The 15,638-nt window shown below is 36.4% G+C and overlaps 1 protein-coding gene and 1 pseudogene across 7 annotated transcripts in view; both read left to right on the top strand.

Annotated features, from left to right (window-relative positions):
• Positions 1-15,638, top strand: part of SPATA17 (spermatogenesis associated 17) — a 204,380-nt gene that overhangs the window by 73,384 nt on the left and 115,358 nt on the right. The gene's annotated exons all lie outside the window — the stretch shown is intronic.
• On the top strand, positions 13,045-13,110 carry LOC118538314 (U4 spliceosomal RNA; annotated as a pseudogene).

Below are 15,638 nucleotides of genomic sequence, written 5' to 3' on the forward strand. Positions count from 1 at the left end.
CATAAGGCATTTTCCTTAGTCAATGGTATAGCACAGCAATAGTTGGGAAACTCAAGTGTGATGTTAAAAAGTACCCCTATAATAACGGTCTGGAATATACTTTTACACCCCTGATCCTTATCTAAAACCACTTCTTTGACTTAAAAATATGTTCCTCTCTCATTTCTAGGTTGGATCCCCCCCCCACTTTCTCTTTTTCCTTCTTCCCTCCCTTCCCCCATCTCTGTATTTCCATAATTTACATGCAAAAGGATGTATGCCTTGATATTTATGGTTGTTAATAGTATTCACTAGGGGCGCCTGGGTGGCTCAGTCGGTTAAGCTGGGATCGAGCCCTACATCAGGCTCTCTACTCAGCGGGGAGACTGCTTCTCTTCTCCCTCTCCCTCTGCCTGCCACTCCCCCTGCTTGTGCTCTCTCTCTCTCTCTCTGTCAAATAAATAAATAAAATCTTAAAAAAATAACAAACAATGAATCATGGAACACTACATCAAAAACTAATGATGTAATGTATGGTGATTAACATAACATAATAATAAAAAAAATAGTATCGACTATATTGAGTATATTACATTTCTGATCTTCATGGTTTGATGCAACCTGATTTAGGGCATTCACATGGGGTTCCTTCTGCTTTTTGGCTTTTTTTCTTCTTTATGTGCTTTTTTCTTTATTTGTCCAAATCAGTCTTTATTTTGATCAATGATCTAAACTATTCCTAGTCATCCAAATTTTTAAAATCTTTCACTCTTTTTCATTTTCTGTGTAAAATCACAGACTTCTTTCAATTTATTCTTCCTACTGTCTTTTAAATAAATTCCATTATGTCCATTTCCTGAACTCTGAGCAATGGTAATAATCTCTAAAATGATTTTCTTTTTGTTTAGTCTTTTGCTCTTTGTCCCAGTATATTTACCACTATCAGATAAATTTTGCTACAGTAGTACTTTTTATGTCATGTCTCTTTACAGTTTATAAACCTCCAACAATTCCCTGTTGTCCATAGGATAAAATCCAAAGTTTTCAGCATACGCATTTGAAACTCTCCAGACTGACTCTACTCTGCCTATTTATATTTAGCCTTATCTTCCTTTCCTCCTCAGGGTGAGCATCCTGATACAGTCTGATTTTATATCCTAGAAACAAACAGTCATCACAAGGGTCTCTTTATATGAGATAGGTGACTTCTTGTGGCTTGTCATATTCTGGAAACTCAGAAGCTTCCCTGTTACCTCCCCCACCCCCAAAAAAGAGCCAACATCTCACATATGTTCCACTAACACTTTGATTTTGCCGTTACTTTATTGTTAAAGATACATTTCTTTTTCCTTATTAAAATACTTTTAGAAAGGAGACAGCTATTAAGGTGTTCTTATTAGTATAGCTTGGTGAAAATTAGTAACTGTGAATAGGCTATCATAAAAGGAGGGAAGAAAAGTATGTCCAGAGTCCTGAGGCAATGCCTAGAGTATGAGGACCAAAATGGGCATAAGGTTGGTAACAAAGGGAGCCAGAGATGCTAAGGGATATATTGACTACATGGAATGTCTGGGGAGAAAAGTAGATCTTATAAGGCACTGTAAAGATAATTAGGAAGACATGTAAGAGAAACTTGGCAATTTTGCCATTTTGCTTATCATCTCTGCTATTTAGTATTCCTAGTTAACGATACCACTCTAGATTCCTCTTATTTCTTTCCTACATCACACAGTATTCTCAACAATGAACTCTTAATTCTTACATTATCCACTCCCTGGTTATGGCACATTTTTTTAGGTTGAAAAGGTCTGGCAGTAAAACAGAATTATGAAAGTAGGGAGTGGGAGTAGATTCATAAGTCTTACATGAAGATCTTATATTTGTTTTTGCCAACTTCCCAGTAGTTTGTATGTTTCCATGGAGAAAAATATAAAAAATAGGAACTACGCTGACAGAGGACAGGACCCCTGATTGGAATATACTAGAGCAGCATGGGATCTTTAGAGGTTACCTTTCTAGCTCTTTCTGTTAATAGATTAAAGAAAGCAGGTCTGGAAGATGAAGCAACCTGCTCAAGGTTATATAACTAGTTTATTTAGACTCTGTGGTGTTGGGGCGTCCTCAGTACAGTGCGGCCACAGTGAAAATCCAGTTAGTGATCGACATCTATGGTCTACATGTGATTCACCCAAATAAACTCTATTTGGAAGGGACTTTATCCTAGGTTTCTGACTATCTCTTTATCTTTGAAAACACTAGCATTCTGAGTATGTACTGCTCCTTGAGTTACCCTCAATTCATTGAATTCTCTTTTTACCCTTTCTCTGAAATGTTTTAGTACTTAAAAGGAACATTGATTTGAATGAGTTCATGGACAAATAGAAAAACTAGGCCCTGCATATAAAAGAGTGAATGAAGCAAGCCAGTACATAATGTAGATTTCTATGGTGTCTTTCTATGAATAGCTCAAAGCACGTTTATTACTTTTATGCCCACAATATTCTATAAAGTAGCAATTATCTTTCTGGTGATTGAAATGCTCTTGTTTAGTACTCACTTTTCCTCTGGACACTTGGCAGATTTATTCTTTCCAGAAGACTATGTAGTGAATAAAGATCTGACCTACGATCTTTGGATCCATAGTTTAAGAGGCAGGTCCTCAAGTTTGGTCATTTGCTCTTGGTCCCAAGTGAACTGTCCACATCACAAAACCATCACATAATTTGTTACTATTGGCAGTCTCTGTTCAGAAAAGGCCAAGGACTGAACTAGCGTGGCGAATGAATTAGCTATTAACTTTTACATTTTATTTCCTTCTTCTTTAACATTATAGTTTTTATTATCCTGTAATATATGAAAGAGATAAAATTATTGTCCATTGTCCCTACTCTTTGAAGAGATAAAGTGAAGTGGTTAAAAAAAAAGTCTTGTGTCCCCAAATAAGTCCCTTCCCTGCTCTTCTCCTTGCCATCATTTATCCACCATGCATCTAAGAAACGGAGGCAAAAATACTGATGGAAACAAAAATAAAATAAAAGTTAAAGAGAGACCACTCAGGTAGAGAAAAGTGCCTTAGCTACTTTTCTTATATATTTTTTCCTTTTCAGCATGCTACATTTTAAGTTATTTTAAAAAATGTCCATTAGCAAAACACACTGTAAACCTCTCCTATGCATGTGACCGGGGCAGATTCATGTGTTTTGGGGGCCTGAAGCTTATACAATTTGGGGATCTACCTTCAAGAAGAAACTATACGAAGTTACAAATACAGGAAGATGAATACTTTTTATAATGAGCAAAAAAATCGTTTCAGGCACATTTCAAATTTTAACATCTGAGAACACCACCACTCAAAATCTAAATATAATAGTTTTATTAACTGCTTGATAGCTCTATCATATTTGCTCACCATATTTTGGTTTCATGCCTCTTTGATTGCCTCTTTCTTTGACAATAATTTTGTTACGCTTTCTAGAGTGAAAAGAGAAAGTTATTCACTCCTTTTTGTAGGAACATTGATCTAAATTTTTCATTATTATAAGAAAGTTAAATGATGCGTTCCTATTTGTGTATGCTGCATTATTGAGTATATTTTTGAAAGGGAAGATGTTCCATTTTGTATAGGCAATGAGGAGAATCAAATTCTCCATTTGAGAAAACCCCACCTCTCTTCTACTAGCACATACTTCTGGGCCAGACAGTTTAGGATGTTCGTAGTACAGTGCAGCCTCTGGTCCTGCACCTTTATTCATGGTGCCTGGTGAGTCTGCCCACTGGGTTCAGGAATATTCCTGAAAGTTATTCTTACATTGGGATCACCCAAGTGTGATAGAGGATAAGTCAGAATATAAAAGACCGGGGCACCTGGGTGGCTCAGTTGGTTAAGCGACTGCCTTCGGCTCAGGTCATGATCCTGGAGTCCCTGGATCGGGTCCCGCATCGGGCTCCCTGCTCGGCAGGGAGTCTGCTTCTCCCTCTGACCCTCCCCCCTCTCATGTACTCGCTCTATCTCATTCTCTCTCTCTCAAATAAAAATAAATAAAATCTTAAAAAAAAAAAAAAAGACAGTGGAACTAACTGATGTCTTACTTTCATAAATTTTACTAAAGAACATAACCATGTCAACACATTGCCAGGGTCCCTCTTTGTGTTATGGAAAGAGCCTGTGAAAATGAGGGCCCCGGAGGTTAAGTTGAATCAATTTCACTGTTACTTCACCTCTTGTTGGACTATATTTTTGTATTGTGTTAAACTTGCTCAAAGAAGTTTTAGCCATTAAAGCTATTTTAATTTATTTAATTCAATTTAATTTTATATGAATAATCTTCTGCATATCAGATATCAAATCTAACATTCAGACATTTAAATGAACATTATTATTTTAGTCCTATCCATAAAATTGAGGCACCTGATTTTCTTTAGTCCTCTATTATGTTTTATTTTTGGACATCAAAATCAGGGTCTATTTATTTCCATCCAGTAATGAGGTAAATTTTTAATGTATTAGGTATGGGGCAGGGAGAGTTCTTATTAGGTATTACAGGTATTAAACAATAACCTATATATACACCTCTATATATGTGTATGTGTTATCTGTACATATGTGTATATACATACACAAATATAGGCTTATATAAAATTTCAAATACAGCTTTAATAGAAAATTCAAAAGTCAGAAAAGAATTAGAGAAATTTGTAACAAAAGTAGTTCCCATTTTCTACCTTAATGTAAAATGTTTTTTTACTTACCTTTATACTCTAGCACACCATATTTTAAATTGTATGCAGATGTTTTACACAAGGTAATTAACAGTTAACTGGTATATGCTTATTTCTATTAATTTTTATAAAATTAATGTTGGTATGTTAATTATAATCAATTTTTTCAACTTCTTCATTGATTAGAGAAGACTGAGTTTTTGGTGGTTCCTTTTGCTATCCCTAATTATAATACAATGAAATCTAAAACTTAGAAACTCAAGGAAGTTATACCATTGCTCTAATTAGATCTGATGAAATAATTGGGGCTATAATAGTTTGTAGATTTGAAGATTTATTCCTAATATTACTATGACTAGTTTTCTATTTTTCTTTAAAGATTTTTTTTTATTTATTTATTTGACAGACAGAGAGAGAGACAGTGAGAGAGGGAACACAAGCAAGAAGAGTGGGAGAGGGAGAAGCAGGCTTCCCGCTGAGCAGGGAGCCCAATGCGGGGCTCGATCCCAGGACCCTGGGATCATGACCTGAGCCAAAGGCAGACGCTTAACTGAGCCACCCAGATGCCCCACTAGTTTTCTATTTTTAAGACACTTCAGAAATATTTTAGAATGAGACCAATATTTTAGAAGTTAGATGCTGTTATAAATAGATAAATAATGAAGAGGTAGAGTTTGTCAGCTCATGATTTATCTTAGCTCTTCTGCAAGTCCAGAAGAATAACTTTATATAGAGAAGTTCTGCTCACCCCATGTTCTTAATATTTAAATTCATTCTTTTGGATTGGAAAATGTTAGAAATATTTCCAATGAATAGCTGGAGGCCAAATTTTAAAATCTCAGGCTTTGGATTAATCCATCTTCTTTATTTCTTCTTCTTCCTTTAATCTTCCGTATATCTCCTTCCCTAGCCCTTGTACCCTATAATCAAAAACATTATTCCTTTGTATTAAAACAAGGGACACAGGGAGAGAGTTTTTTACTTTCAAATATTTTCTTAAAATGAACTCAAACTAAGTCAGTGATCAAGATACTCAAACATTGACTAATGTAGCTTATTTGGTCCTTAAGGTCACTGTTAAGAACATGAGTATTTCTAAACTTTTGAGTCTAAATTAAGGTATAGTCCCAACACAGGAAATCGTCTATGACCTTGAGATTTTATGCAGTATAAGGTAGGTAAATATTTTAAAAGACATAGAAAGTTTGTACAATATTTTATATATGTATTATAATCACAAAAGAAACATAAGCAAAGAGGAAGTGCAGTTGTTTATTTAAAAATATATATTAAAAATTAGTTTCGGGGCACCTGTGGTGGCTCATTCGGTTAAGCGTCTGACTCTTAATCTCAACTCAGGTCTTGATCTCAGAGTCGTGGCTCAGGTCTTGATTTTGGAGTTGTGGGTTTGGGCCCCGCATTGGGCTCCACATGGAGCCTACTTAAAAAAAAAAAAATTAGTTTCATTATGGTGTGAGAAACATGACTTTAAATTTAGTGTGGGGCACTTGGGTGGCTTAGTCATTAAGCATCTGCCTTCGGCTCAGGTCATGATCCCAGGGCTCTGGGATCGAGCCCCAAGTCGGGCTCCCTGCTCGGCGGGAAGCCTGCTTCTCCCTCTCCCACTTACCGTGCTTGTGTTCTCTCTCTCACTGTCTCTCTCTGTCAAATAAATAAATAAAATCTTTAAGATAAATAAATAATAAATAATTATTTTAGTATAAAGCGGCAGGTTTTCTGTTAAATAGTCTTATCACTTGGTGTTTCTATTTATATATCTTTTGACAGTTGGAAGTATTTCACTCAAAAAGGAGTTATCTACACAATATCACAGTGGACAGTAAAGTAAAAGATGAGGAAATGGAAGGAAGGTGTGAAGAAGGGAGAAAAGAGGAAGAATTTGTCTTTAAATCTTAATCTGTTAATATCTCTTAGGCCTAAAATAAATGAACTGCAGGTGTCAGTAGCTGTTGTTATGCTGAAGGGAAAGTCTTGCTGAAAGGATACGATCACTCTTAGTTTAGAGGAAAGTAGTATTTTCAAGGTGCTTATATAATGTAAAATGTTCCTTGATAGTTTTAGTCCCTTTAATGAGTTGTATTTTAAAATTTTTTCTCTTAAATTTATTCAGCTTTATTTTCCATCTCCTTTTAAATTAATACATGTGTATATATATATATATGCATATAATTTCAGTATTAATATATCTTTGAAATAAATTATGAATCATTAAGATAATATAATTTTGTTGTATTCATATTTGTTATTTATGCTTATGCTATCTATGCATAATCAAATCTGAATTAGTCTTAAATTCATATCATTAAAATGATTCAATTTATTTTACCTGGCTTGGTTATTTATATATCCATACCAAAATCAACTTCTCTGTTGACAACTATCTAAATGCGAAAATTGTGATTGGGCCTTCCCTGACCTTGCAAGGCACGGTTGTTGCTTTTCTCTTCCATGTCTTTATATAACATTTACTATTGGTATTCTGGTTACGTCTACTTCCCTCTAACATAGGTGAATTCATAAAAGAGAGCAACCATGTCACTTTAATATCCCCAATTTCTAATGTCAAAGTCATGGTATTTCTAATACATGTCCTAATTCTGATTTAAAATACTTTCATATTAAAAACAAAAAAGGCAGCTTTTATTTCAGTCCCAATTATTCACTATTTCTTCTCTGAATCAAATAAAAACTATAAATAAAACAATCATTTTGACAGATGTAATAATTTTTAGTAACTGATACCTGTATTTGGTAAAATATATTTTAAGTGACTTTTAAAAGGGCAAATCTTATGTTCAAAGAAAAGGCAAAGGTGACACTAACATTTTTTGTTTTTTTGATTCTATAATGTCCCAAATTAAGCCAAGTTACATAACTAGATAGAATGAAGATGAAATTCAAACTACGATCTGGCTATCTTCAAAACCATGCCTTGGTTTCTTTTAAGGTTTGGTTCAAAGAGGTCCTAGCTCAACATTATTTTCCTGGATGATGGCTGAAATCATATCTTTAAATTTCTTTGTCAGAATGAGAGAGAGAGAGAAAGTGCACAAGCAGGGGGAGCAGCAGGCTCCCCGCTGAGCAAGGAGCCCGATGCGGGACTCAGTCCCAGGCCCCTGGGATCATGACCTGAGCCGAAGGCAGACGCTTAACCAACTGAGCCACCCAGGAGTCCCATATATCTTTAAATTTCTATTTATTTGATGACAATTACTAGACAATATATTCAGCATTATTAGCTTTTGATGTTTTGTGTGTGAATTAGCTTATCAGTTCCTTTAAGCATCAGGAGGTGGGAGGCATAAGTCTAAGATGCAGAGCCTCTCACAGGAAGGCAAGCAGGCCTTCATGGGCACTTCTGGAGAGCTGTTGGGCAATGAGTTTGTCTTCTTGGGAAAAGAGCCATGAACACAGTGGGTAGTTATATCATCTATTAAGTATTTTCATCTTGGGGCACCTGATGGTTCAGTTGGTTGAGCGTCTAACTCTTGATTTCGGTTCAGATCATCTTGATTTCGGTTCAGATCATGATCTCAGGGTCATGGAATCGAGCCCTCAGTTGGGCTCTATGCTCAGTAAGGAGGCTGCTTGAGATGGTCTCTCTCTCTCTGTCCCACTCTGCCCCTCCCCCCGCCCTCTAAAATAAATCAATCTTTTAAAAAGAAGTATTTTCATCTTTGAGGCATCAGCTGACATTCTGAAACAACAGACGTCCTACTCAAGATGGTTACACATTGTTTTGTGATCATATGATTTGAGATAAAGAGATATCTGTAAGAATATAAATGTTTTTGCCATCTTTCTCTTGCTCTAACTAGTAATGTATAAAGGTAAAGGTCAGTGAAGTTGGAGGAGTCAAAGAACTGTGAGGCTATACTGTTGGGATGGGTCACCCACCTATACATGAAATCACCCAGAAGTTATCCCAGAGTACATAGTAGAAAGGAAGACGGAACTAAGTGCCAAAGACTATCATGAATATGGGCAAATGACCAGTGGGTCTGTATATGATAACCACAAGGAGGGATAAAAGAATGCATATTTAGATTGCAAGAAGGTTGATGAGTACTGGTTTGAAAATGACATTGGGGAACTAAGAAAATGCAAATCTCTCCCTAGTCACTGTGGTACAGGGGAGTACTAAAATGCTTTGTTCAGCAGGCCTGCTGCAAGGGAAGTGGTGTTCTAGAGGGGAAGGAAGCTTCATTCATAATTTAAAAAAGGTAGAGAATATATTTATTGAAAAATTGGGGGGCAAAGAGAAGTTGTTTAGCATAGATGGGAGAAGGGTTCCACAGGGCAAGGTTGAAAAGGTTATAGGCGAGGGATCAGAAGTATTGAGAAAAGGAACAGGGTTGTTGAGGATGAGGATACCAGAGAATATAAAGGAGAGCTGGGATTAATTTGGCAGACAATTATTTGGACATGACAATTTGACAAAAAAGCAAATATAGTTATTTGATCTGATTATCTCTTAATGTATAGAAATTTAAGTCGCTGTGCCTGTTCTTTATTTTCACTAGCACAGTAATAATATGTAGGGCTGAAAGTGAATTAATGGATTAAAAAGTGTAAGGGAGGTATTATTTCCTCATATTTTTGAAATGAAGGAAATTAAAGAAAAAGCTCACATAAAAACTTGGGAAATAACCCAGTAGTACACCCCAAAAGCCAGAGACTAGACTGTTACTCATTTTAGACCAGATCAGTTTTTTAATCAAAATATTGTGTTGTCATCTCCCTTCAATTAAATTACTTTACTTCTAATTGTGTTTGTGGCCAAATTGTGTTACCACCAGAAGAGCTTACGTTTGAGTTGGAAAAAAAAAAAAAAAGATAACAGGGTTGTGAAGCATAGTGGAATTTTCTGGGCTCCCTACCATTAAGGAGGTCAAAGCAAAATAAGGAAGCAAAAGATAACCTATAAAAGATAAAATAAAATTTTTATTGAAGGGTAACACAGAAAAGTGCAAAAATACTAAAGACTCAGCTCAATTATCACAAAGTGGCAGGTATAATCTAACCTAATAGGTACTAATTAATAATTTCCATCCAAGAAGTCACAGGTCGACAAAGCAAGCCTGTGAGAGCACAGTAGTCTAAAAATGAGGTGGTCTTTGAGATCTGGTGACAAGATTGTAGCCAACCAGATTAAGGCAACATAGCATTTGCCCATGAGGCAGTCAATCCTATACTTTTTTTTTTTTTTTTTTTTAATCCTATACTTTGATAAAACTTAAAATGGCTTCCTCCTGTTTGCTTAAGAAATCTTTCTTCAAAGACTCTTGTGAAATCAGTTTCTTGCAGAGCCTCAGATAACACTGGGAATAAAGTTTGACAAATGCTCCATTCTGTTAGTACATTTTCTTTAACAAAAGAAAATTTTCAATTCTGTTGCCTGTTTCTGTGATGCTAAGTATTTTTCTTTTAGCACTAATTGTCTTGAAAGTCATCTTTTAAACCCAAACCATGAAATCATTTTCAAATTAAATCATCTGTAGAAGAACTGAGCAAGAGAAAATAGTAGGTTTCCGAGGGGGAACAATGGTATATAATGGAAGGTTTGGGGTGGGTGGTGGTCATAAAAAATGCTTTACTATTTTTCTTAGGTCATTCAGACTTCACTAGTACGTGTAATAAGCCAGCACAGAACGTATAGAAATGGTGTGTTAAAGGCATCGCAATAGGAAGTTTTCAAATCACTGTGGAACTGGGTGTCCACTCTCACTGCTCTACTCAGAATACCTCTTGATAAGGTCACCCAGGAATCTCCTAATCATAAATCCACAGGACCTCTGGGAGAATCTGCACACTGCTCATCACACCTGTGGTATTAGAGCTTCCTTTGGCCTTGGTGACACTATGGTCAGCCTTCTACTCTTTGATCATTTCTTCTCAGTCTTCTTCAATAGTCTATTCAATAGTGTTCAATGTGTATCTTTACTCTGATATTATATGGGACTATTTATAGTTCTTTAATATCACAGTTATTTAAAGTTTCTGTTCCTTTGCACGTCTTGCTGTTTTGTGGGAATGCCTTCCTTCACCTTACACACTAGGTCCATCTCTTCTCTTCTTTCATACTGCTCAAATACCAGCCATCCTAACCCCACAGAATAGTCTATTCTCAGTATGGCTATATATACATATCAATGCTAATTTCAGTATTTTATAATTATTTATAAACTGTCAATGCTGTCACTCAAATTGAAAAGCAGGAATCAAAGCCAAATCTGGAGAGAGTGCCAAGGTAGCAGATAGAAGAGGAGAGGAGGTAAATGAAGCTATACTGGGGGGCGGGTAGGGGGGTTGCTACGTGTTAGGGGAAGGAACAGGCCTAGAAAAATTTCCTAAGCAAGAAAATAAGCAACTTTCATCTAGTCCTTGCAGGGATCAGTAGAATAGTGACTTGACATTTGCAGAGAAAAAGATAAAGGAATAGTTTAGTGGGGAAGATTTCCCAGAAAGTCTTTTACATAGACTCTTCTCTTAGAAATTCTTTCAAAATGCGATATAGTTAAAGGGAATCCTGACGGGGGGCGGGGTGGGGGGGATGTTCTTTTAGTCCCAAGATTTTCTGAGTCATCATAATATTGCTATATTTTAGAAGACTCAAATCAGTCTCCACTTCTTTTTTCTTTCCTCACATTCAATGAATTACGATGTGATTTGTGCCACAAGAACATAATTTGCTTCTGTGGAGGTCACCTGTCACCTTCTAATTACCATGCCAGTTGTGCATTCTTTGTCCTCATGCTGTTCTTCCTCTCCTGAGCTTCTGACACTGCTGACCTCCTTCATGAAACGGTCTTCTCCCTTGTGTACAGCTTCTCCTCCCTCACTGTTTGCTCTTTTGAGTGTCCTTCATGGGCATCTCTTCCACTTATTTCTTATATGTACACACTCCTAAGACTGTTCCCCTGAATTCCCTCCATGCTCTCCCTCAATGACCCCATCCGTTTTCAGACCTTCAGATATTTTTATTCAGAAAACACTCCAATCACTAACTATGACCTCTTTCCCAATTCCAGACCTACTATTACAACTATACACTGGACCTTTCAACCTGAATTTTTGGGACCTCAGTTCTAATAACTGCTCCTCTTTCTACCTCCTCTGCCTGGGTTCTAAGCCCAGGTTTTTCTGTAAGTCCACATTCTCTTATGTTCTTTTTAATAAATGTTCTTATCAGAGCCTTCTGGTTCTGTTTCTATAGAATGCTCCCTGTCCATGTCATTCTTCTATTTCCGCTGTTCTTTCTTCTTACCTCTCAATAAGCAGTCTTCACCTCCTTTATAGACTTTTGGTCTATATCACTTATTCAGATAAGCATGGATTGATTGTCTACTCTGAGCCAGGTATTGAGATAGGCAGTGTTCCATGTTTTTTCACCTCTCTTGTATAGATTCCCAGGAATGGAATTGTTGTGTTACATACTAAGCAGATGTTTAACTGTTTTTGTAGGCTTTTAAAAATTTGAGCAGTTTTGAGTACACAACAAATTTGGTCAGGAAGTTGCTATATATTCTCTACCCCCACACATCATTATTATCCAAAGTCCATAGTTTATGTTAGGGTTCACTCTAGGCATCTTGTCTTGCTTGCATTATTTCTGAGGAAAAGTTGGATGTAATTCTTGTCTTTGCCTCTCTGTAGGTAAGGTGCTTATCACTTCTGCTTCTTATAAGATCTTCTTATCTTTGATTCTTAGAAGTTTGAATATGCTCTGCCTCTGTATATGTTTGTGTGTTTGTCATTTATTTTACTTGGTGTTCTCTGAGCTTCTTAGATCTGTGGTTAGGTGCCTGATATTAATTTGGGGGAAATCTTCAGTCATTATTACTTCAAATATGTCTTCTGTTCCTTTCTCACTTCCTTCTTCTGGGTTCCCATTATGTGCACGTTATACCTTTTGTAGTTGTCCTACCTTTCTTGGATATTCTGTTACATACATATATTTAAACATTTATCTATTTTTATTTGAGAGAGAGAGCACAAGGGGTAGGGGCAGAGGGAGAGGAAGAGAGAATCTCAAGCAGACTCCGTGCTGAGCACAGAGCCCAACTTGGGGCTCAGTCTTACAACCCTGAGATCACAACCCGAGCTGAAACCAAGAGTTGGGTGCTTAACCGACTGCGCCACCCAGGCACACCTATTCTGTTACATTTTTATCAGACTTTTTTCTTTGCCTTTCCATTTTGGAATTTTCTGTTGACATATCCTCAGATTCAGAGATTCTTTAATCAGACATGTTCTGTCTACAAATAAATCCATCAAAAGCAGTCTTCATTTATGTTACCATGTTTTTGATCCTTGGTGTTTCTTAGCTTTGCGCAGTGGCAGTATCGTAGCCAATGAGGTTTATCCGAGGCGCGATTATTGCTAATTGATCCTTGGCGTTTCTTTTTGATTCTTAGAATTTCCATGTCTCTGTTTTCATTGCCTACTTGTTCTTGCCTGCTGTCTACTTTATCCACTAGATCCCTTAACATGTTAATAGTTGTTTTAAATTTCTGTTCTGATAATTTCAATATGCCTGCTATATCTGAGTCTGGTTCTGATGCTTGTTCTGTCTCTTTAAATTGTGGTTTTCACCTGTGTTTTCATGGAGTCTGTTTCTGTAGGCCTGCTTCAGACTTCTTCCTGAGTTTACCTTCTAAGGGAGAATGTGAAAATCAACAGATTTCCATTTTATGCAGAATTAAGTGTAATTTGCAGCCTTCTAGAGTTTAGCCCCTATTTATCTTTATAAGCTCATCTCTGACTATAGCCTCATGCTTAAACTGGCCAATGTGATAGTCACTAAACAGCTGTTCTGTGTTTTCCCACAAATATGTTTGTCTTTATTTTTACCCTTCCCTTAGCCTGCAATGCCTTTCTTCCCTTTTTATTACCAAAATTCTACCCACCTTTAGAAGAAAGTCAGATATTTTTTCCACAGTTCTAAAAGGTGTATATACTTTTACTCTAACCTCTGGTGTAAACCTCTTTTACAACAGTAGTTAGTGGATACTTACTACAGGCTGGTTATGTTACTGTCAGTCACAAAATTGCTCTCCTAGCCCTCCCCTCTCCCACCACTGAGAATGGCTTGGTGGGAGTGATCACTTTTCATTCATCTGTACCCACCTTAGATCTAGTAAAGTGTTTCTAAGTTAGTAGATGCTAAATATTTATTGAATTGAATTAGTATATAGAGGATGGTATTTTATTTAAATTTCACTGTTTTAATCAATATTTAATGAAAATGTTTTAATATATGATGATAATGTTTAGGATATCAAAATGATTCATAAAAATCATTTGTTAAACTAATGAAGCCAGCTACTTCAGGGATCTCCATTTAACATGACCCCACTCTGTACTTTGACTCAAAACATTTAAAAATTCGACTTCTTCATTGAAGTCACAGAAAAGCATGTGTAGTTAGTAATAGTTTTTTCTTTCTAAATCTTGCTATATAGAGATAAGTTTTATACCAGATATGTTCCTTGTGAATCCCAAATGTTTCCATGAAATCCTTCTTCCTTCTGGGCTACCGTATGTGAGGGTTAACATGGCTGTTGTCTGAAATGCATGTGGAAGCGTAACTGAGGTGGTGTGAAATGACCATGGTTCCTTTTAGTTCTCAGCAAGAGTAATTGAATGTAGAATATCTTACTAAACACTGGACTGTGACAGTGTGTTAACACTCTGACTATCTCCTAACAGCAGGGCAATTATTTGCTGAGTGGGACTTTTATAAATCCCCTGGCACTAGTATGTCCTGATAATTATGATGAAGTGCGTTGGTCAGTGTTGATTCAGCAGTCCCTACCCTCACAAATACTTCATTCACAGTTCTCTGGCCCACTTTGATTTTCCTCGTTAGTAGAGATCTTTTGCCCTTCTGTGCTGGCTTAGTGTCTAATTTTTAAAATAATTCTGATTAAAGCTTAGATCCTGAACATCTTTTACTCAGCATCCCCTCTTCTTTAGAACTGTGTATCTCTCCCAGTAGTCACAAATTCCGAATCCTGATGCAAGAAAATACTTTCTGATTTTGTTCCTTTATGTGGCAGTCAACTCCCATTTGCTGTGTAATTGTCATTTGCAAAAGTAAAACTTGAATTTTCCCACCTATCCTGTATACTTAGTAGTTCTTCATCCCTGAGTGAGCAGTTACTTTGAAATTACGAGAGATTATTATTTCTCATATGGTAAAATATGAAATGGAAAGACTAATCATTGTGCTTTGGGAATTATAGGTGTACAAAATCATGTTTCAGATTCTTTTTATTTTACAGCACCTTGTTTTAGAAGTAAACCTCAATAACAAAGAGAAGAGGGGAGAATTAGAATATAGCTTCCCCCAGGCAATTACAAAATGAAGGTCTGTGGATGAGTGGAAAATGATCGTAAAAACATTCTCCATGAAATAAAACAGTAGATGCTCCAAATCCATCATCGATTTGTTTTTAAATCAATTGCATTTTTAAAGTACTTTCCCATACAATACTTCTAAGTCTAAAGAATAAAAACTGAGAAGAAAAGAGCAACTGATAGATTGTTAGAAATATGGAATGGTTCAAAATATTAATGTAATGCTAAGGGTGACTGGGTAACAAATGGTACATTTGCTCGTTGCTCAACCTGACATAATTAATATTCCAGGTCATGCTTAAGTTCCCATGATGGAGGGTCTGAAGGGGGGAATTCAAGAAAAATATATATCTATTATATAACTCATTGCCTTTTTTTTTTTTTTTCCCTTTTGACGAGTCAGAATCATAGCCTTTAAAAAAAATCAGTGCTTTCACACCTCATTTGCCGTATTCACCACTGGGCCACCAGTCAGCAGCCCAGCCTGATGCAAGGAGGTCAGTAAGAAGCTATTAGCAGAGTCCTCTCCCGAGATTTCTTGGGTCTTATTGAGTTGA

This window comes from Halichoerus grypus, chromosome 7 (assembly GCF_964656455.1).
Source record: "Halichoerus grypus chromosome 7, mHalGry1.hap1.1, whole genome shotgun sequence".
Taxonomy (NCBI): domain Eukaryota; kingdom Metazoa; phylum Chordata; class Mammalia; order Carnivora; family Phocidae; genus Halichoerus; species Halichoerus grypus.